The 7,144-nt window shown below is 38.5% G+C and overlaps 1 long non-coding RNA gene across 3 annotated transcripts in view; it reads right to left on the bottom strand.

The window, feature by feature from the left end:
• Positions 1-3,380, bottom strand: part of LOC149461570 (uncharacterized) — a 522,205-nt gene extending 518,825 nt beyond the window's left edge. For all 3 annotated transcript variants that reach the window (XR_016312818.1, XR_016312819.1, XR_016312820.1), the window contains exon 1: positions 3,259-3,380. This is a non-coding gene — a long non-coding RNA (uncharacterized LOC149461570). The remainder of the gene's footprint in view (positions 1-3,258) is intronic.
• Positions 3,381-7,144: the final 3,764 nt, after the last annotated feature.

A 7,144-nucleotide genomic window follows, 5' to 3' on the forward strand; every position in this document is an offset into this window, starting at 1 on the left:
GCACTGTTTCCACACCTGATGGACTCTTTGAGTATATGTTGTTCTAACAATTCTCATTGCACATGCTTTTATAGCATTGCATCCATTATTATATTTTAGTGTAGCATTATATCTACTTTTATATATTTCTTTAGCATTGTCTCAATACGTTTATGCTGCTATAGGATTATATTAATTGATATATGTTTCTACAGCATGGTCTCTATTACTAAATGCTTCTACAGCATTGTATCGATTACTATATGCTTTTATAGTATTTTATCTATTTATATATTTTTCTAAAGCGCTATATAAAGCATTGTTTCCACATTTGATGGAATGTATGTTTCATTAACATTTTATCCATCAGTATATTTTCTTTAGGACTGTATCTATTATTATATGTTTCTAGAGCATTGTATCTATTTATATATGTTTCTGTAGCATTGTATCTATTAAAATATGTTTGATAGCATTGCATCTATTAGTATATATATATGAAGCATTGTATCTATTAAAATATGTTTTTATAGCATTTCATCTATTAGTATATATATCTGTAGCATTGCATCTATTAAAATATGTTTGTATAGCATTGCATCTATTAGTAGATATATATGTAGCATTGTATCTATTGAAATATGTTTGTATAGCATTGCATCTATTAGTAGATATATATGTAGCATTGTATCTATTGAAATATGTTTGTATAGCATTGCATCTATTAGTAGATATATATGTAGCATTGTATCTATTGAAATATGTTTGTATAGCATTGCATCTATTAGTAGATATATATGTAGCATTGTATCTATTAAAATATGTTTTTATAGCATTTTATCTATTAGTAGATATATCTGTAGCATTGTATCTATTAAAATATGTTGTATAGCATTGCATCTATTATTATATATATCTGTAGCATTGTATCTGTTAAAATATGTTTTTATACCATTGCATCTATTAGTAGATATATCTGTAGCATTGTATCTATTAAAAGATGTTTTATAGCATTGCATCTATTATTATATATATCTGTAGCATTGTATCTGTTAAAATATGTTTTTATACCATTGCATCTATTTGTATGCGTTTCTGTAGCATTATATCTCAGTGTATGTTTCTGTAGCACTGAATCTAATAGTATATGTTTCTATATCGTGTTATTATTATATAATGGATCATATAATTGTATAAATCCCAGAGTTATGCCAGTGGTCGTCTGCATGATGTGTGTCCCCTTTGCTGGTGTCACCACTCTCCAAAGCATACATAGAACAATACCTCTAAAATGCAATGCAATTATATAATGTAAACCCTATTGCAAAAAGCCACATCTTACAATGACGTCCATGTGATTGCTGCTGCTTGTGACCATGAAGCATACACCCTGTCACCTGTAAATTACCCAGCTAGTCACTAGTTCCATTATTAGGACTGCTCAGTCAATATCTTTCTATGTGAACGCTGCTATACTGAATTATTATCTCCATTGCCCATCGTCAGATAAATCAGCCTGCTGCTATCCTCTCTGCAGCTGAAAGGCTATTCTCTGCACAAAAGTCCGACATTTCAATAAAAGTCGACTTTCCACTGTTGATTACTGGGCAAGGATGCTGCACATGTAAGAAGTAAAAGCCATATCTACAGTCTCTCCACCATACATTGCTGTGTTTTTTTCCCAACACATAATACATTCCATTAGAGGCAAAAGGTTGCCTAACAAGGCAATTTTGTATGTTTCCCTTTATACTTTGGTACCAAGTGAACTCCTTTAACCGGATAATTTTGTTTCAGAGACACAATAAGCACACCTTAATATGCCTGCATGATACCTTTCTAGGAAATGTTCATTATAGAAATAGTAGCTGATAATAAATAAATACTAAGACCACACTATTATATGTATTATCAGTGCTGTCACAAATACAAATTTTACTATTGTGTAAAGAAACTGAAGAGCATCAACTTGAACAGTATCTACAGTAAATGTATCATCTATGTTGTGATGAGAATTAATATTGAAGTGTACAGCTTTAGGATTTTAGGATATAAGATATGCCCATTGACTGCCCCTTGCTGCCTGCATCTCTCAGCAACCTATTATGTGTTGTGCCATCACAGCTATCTACCAAAACAGTGTTCCTATAGGGACAATTATGAGCCCCCAAATACAGGCAAGTATTCACTTACAAAATATGCATTCATGAGTACTAATCATTTGTACCACAATCAATGGTGCATTCTGCTATAGGAAGTCACATCATAGCTTTTCTTGTAAACTTGACATAATGCATTGTCTTTGGGCTCTTTTACACCTGTGCAAGACTGATGTGAATGTACAATATATATTTGTGAAGTGCTGTGTAAATTGACGGCGTTATATAAGTATCTGTAATAAATAATAAATAAATAAAAATAAAATGACTGCGTTTGAAAGAGCCTAGTTTACCCCCATTGCAGTGTTTTCCTGGGCACTCTGAAAACACACAGCAAGTTGCATATTTTTTAACATTCAAATGTACTGGAGCACATGTGAAGGTACCGCAAATGCAAATAAAAAAAAGAAAACTACTTACACCGCCAACGCATTACAAATGAATGTAAACGTGCATGCGGATTTATACGCTGAACGCAGGGGCTGCAATGTAAAGGAGCCCTTAGAGCTCAGGTGACAAATCTTTAGCACACTGATAAGGATCTTTATTTTCAGCCATGTGGGTGTGATTTTCAAATCTCACTGGATTCTGCTAAACATGACTATCAGTTTAAAAAAATAATAATAAGGATCCCTATCCTGGTGTGTCAAGCTTTGTGAAGTGAGCATTTTTTTTTTTCTCCTATACATGCCAAGTCAGTCCTACTTGTCATGTTACCTGTACACAGGGCTATACAAGTGACACTTGGCTCCAGCAACTCCACCTGTTCTATGAATCAGCCTGCAATCAGCACCAATAAATGGACTGCAAAGGGTTATTCGAGGAGCAGGCCAGCTGTTGAGTCAGTTCATAACTGCTAAAACTTTAGTTCCCAGACTAAGCGTACTTAGAAAAGTAAGCGTTTACATTTATTAAACAAAAAAAAAGCATTTCTTGCTCCATTTCTTGTTCTCAAGGGTTAGGAGCCTTAGCCTTGTCCTGGCACGTTTGGAGTTAATAAGATCTAGCCTTTGACGAGAACACCGCTTCTCCCATTTGCCTACCATAGGACTCTTTCGATCTCCCTAAATACAGCCTGTATGGAAGAGTGAGTGCAAAGGAGAAATGGAGGTTACATTACCCAGCCTCTTCACCCCAGTAGTGGCCGTTCTGAATCAGGGAGACGAACAAGTGGCCTTCCCTCCCCCTACAACTCTTCTTGTGGATAGCAAACTTCAACCCTTCCTCTCCCCTGCCTCTATGTCCCCCATGCCAAGAGCTCAGGAGAGCAGTGCTGGCCAAGGATCCAGGCTCTGCCTCCCCTTCGCCTGGCAGCAAAGGGTGGGCAGGGAGGAGAGCTTCCCCCCTCTGAAAAGAGCACAACGTGCAGTCTGGCCGTCTACAGCTTTTCTCCCCTCGAATTCCCCAAACTATGCTCTTCTTACACAAGAAGAGCACTATGTGTCAGGCCTGACTTTGTCTTCTCTGTAGACTGATCTGCTCTACAAATGCTTTCCCTGGACCAGGTAATCAGCAGGTCATTCTTTCATGAGTCAAAGAAAATGTAGGCTTTAGGCCTCTTGCACATGGACGTAATCATTTACTGATGTTTCTACGCAGGATCTTGCTGGCAGACAGTGTGCCTTCGGGGCCGCACACCCACCCCTCCACGCCTGTCAAATTAGGACGTGTGGATGTGTCCGTAGAGCCACTGAATCCCTATTCGGTAACATAGGTCGCCTGCATGCAGTTCCAGGCAGCCTAGTCAGATAGGCAAATGGCTCATTCACTCTTTACAGTCCTCAGCACTTAGGCTGGCCATACACTATACAATTTTCTGTCCAATTTCTGCCCAATTTCCTTTAGATTTACCTTCAACTGTGTAGTGCAAGGGCCTGCCTAATTGGATACAGCTGAATGTGTTGGTTGGGTTCAGGGGCGGACTGACAACTCATGGGGCCCCCGGGCAATAAGGGATCATGGGGCCCCTGTGTCCTTGCCCAAACTCAAAAAAGCCTATGAAAAAGGTACCAGGGGTATCTCATGGGGCCCCCTACTGACCCTGGGCCCTCAGGCAGTGCCCGAGTTTCCAAATGGGCAGTCCACCCCTGGTTGGGTTTGACATCCTATTATATGGTTTTTGGTAAGTCTAAAGCAAAATTCTCAAGAAAATTGTATAATGTATGGCCAGCATTAGGCTGGTACCTTTTTTGTGCAGTCAGAAGTGATAAAAATGCGCACTCACCAGAGCGAATAATCAAATGCACATTTGTATATAAATATCCTGAAGTCACTAAGGATCATCAAGGTCTGGTCAGGAATGGAGATGAATCGCTCACTGACTACGCCTGGATCTTGTAACCTCTGGTGTGTGATGACGAAGTAACCGGGGACCTTTTAGGGATGGACAGGTCAGCTCACCGGGTGTATGGGAATCCTTACTGCGAGTCCTGTGAATCTGTGAAGTAATCCTTCCTGCAGAAGATAGATAGAGGGCAATCTTCTGCAGGGAGGATTACTTCACAGATTCGCAGGACTCGCAGTAAGGATTCCCATACACCCAGTGAGCTGACCTGTCCATCCCTAAAAGGTTCCCGGGTACTTCTTCATCACACACCAGAGGTTACAAGATCCAGGTGTATTCAGTAAGCGATTCATCTCCATTCCTGACCAGACCTTGATGATCCTTAGTGACTTCAGGATATTTATATACAAATGCGCATTTGATTATGCGCTCTGGTGAGTGCGCATTCTTATCACTTCTGACTGCACAAACACCAGTTTCTGGTTGGAATAAGGATTCATGTTTTTTGACACCGGCTACGAACTAATTTATACAACAATTGTCACTTTTGTCTTTGATATATTTTAGCGCTGCACTATATTTAAATTTGCCTTGCAGTATATAGTTGAAGGTAAATCTAAAGGAAATTGGGCAGAAATTAGACAAAAATTTGTAAGAAAATTGTATAGTGTATGGCCAGCCTGTTATGTTCCCTAAAGACCTCACATACTGTACATTCAGGTGCATAAATGTACATGCAAAACAATATTCTTCTTCCTCTACAAACACAGCTTACACAGAAACGCGTGGATGTACCTGTGTATACACATGTATATTCGTTAATTACAACACTCAAATGTAAAATATGCAACTTTTTTACCTTAAACAATGATTTACCTGCGTAGAAAAAAAACTACTCAGCTTAAAATATGACCCATGTGCAATAGGTTTGTGCCATGAAATGGTTAGCAGAATTATCTTAAAGTTGTATCGAATGTTCATGGCTAGAGGAGAGTTAAAGTAGAACTATAGGCAAAACGTTTTTTTTTTCATTTTTGATAGAGTAATGGAGAGTTTAACCCGTTAGATTTTTTTTTTTGCCTTCTGTGCCCATTGCAGACATTTCCCTTCACTTCCTGTCCCATAGCCAAACAGGAAGTGAGAAAAAATCCCTGCAAATTAGGGGAATTTTTGGGGGGACCCCCAGGTCACCAGAACTAATGTCCCCATTGGAAGATTTCCCCTCTATTACTTTTTTGGGGACATCCCAAATTTTGGGTTTTTTTTTACTTTCAATGATAATGGTAAACAGGATAAACAGAGAGGGTGAATATAGACAGCAATAAAAACAAATGTTCTAGTCCCTCCCCACTCTATTTAAAATGTAAAAAAAAAGTTTTGCCTTTAGTTATACTTTTAAGTGTATCCAAATCCAAAAACAGAAATGTATTATATTACAGCTTAGCGGTCCTTAAAGTGATACTAAACCCAGGACCCTGCATTCACTATATCTGGTCTCCCACAGTACACAGAACATGGAAATGCAATTATTTTAGTAAATATAAACTGCTAAATACCTTTTCTCATCAGCAGTTAGAGCAGTCTTGTGACTTCAGCAGAGCACTCTTTAAAGCTTGCAGGAGGAGTTTTCTTTCTGCTCCAGAAGGATGTGAAACCTCTGACCCTTTGTCTGGACAGTGCTGATCAGCCATGTGCTGATCACATGCAACCTCTCAAGAAAAAAAAAACCTCTTTAGCGATACACACCAAACTGAGCATGTGCATGTGACCACGGATTCAATCTGTATCAGGTGGTCATTTTAACAAGAGGAGGGGCAGAGAAGTCAGGATCAAACAGCTTTTCTACACAATGCAGAGGATTAACACCTTAGGTTCCACAGTGAGTATAACAAGCATGCTTTACTGCATATACAGACTGATTTTACTGTTGTGAGTTTAGTAACACCTTAAATGTGCTGGCTGAATTAGCCATGTACTGTATATTTTTCTTTATATCCACCTGGTGATCCTGCCAGTAAAATGCTTCCTGTCCTAAGGTGAAAATGTTCACTTACTGTATTGTGTCTATAGAGTCTCAGCATTGTCACCCTAGGACAGGACTACAGAACAGCTCCCCCTCTCGTTATCTCCTATACATAAAAAGAATGGGGTCTTGTAGTTCACAGAGGATAGCTGGAAATGCTATGACATTGTTTGAGATTTCAGTGCAGTGCTTAGGAAGGTACAAGTACCCCTTCAACAGATATTTTTCTATTTTTGCAAAAAATGTACTTGGCCAGAAAAAAAGAAAAAGAATGCAGTCACCTTATCTAAGGACTGGTAGGCTACAATATATTACATTTTTGTTCTTGGGTTTAGTTTACTTTAACTATTAACTATGTAGAATATTTCTTAATATACATGGAAATATTTCATTGAAATTCTTGGCTTTCGCTTCACGGAGAATAAATTCATATCAATGCACACTTCTGCACTCGCCGCCACTGCAATGACAGGCACTTCCTTATGTGTCACATTCAACAAAGGGGCTCACTTTTGCTAGCAGTAATAAAATATAAGGTTGGTGATAAGCATTCCCTGCTCAGCCGTAGCAGTAGAAGAGTGTTAGCGATCGACTAACGCAGAAAGATGAAATCATACCCTTTATTGGCTAACTTGAGTTATTTAAGATGCAAGCTTTAATAAGTCAGATCCCTGTGCCAGGCTTTATTCATTTCTGAAG

This window comes from Staurois parvus, unplaced genomic scaffold (genome assembly GCF_062004578.1).
Source record: "Staurois parvus isolate SC_StPar_1 unplaced genomic scaffold, SC_StPar_1.0 ptg000198l, whole genome shotgun sequence".
NCBI classification, from domain to species: domain Eukaryota; kingdom Metazoa; phylum Chordata; class Amphibia; order Anura; family Ranidae; genus Staurois; species Staurois parvus.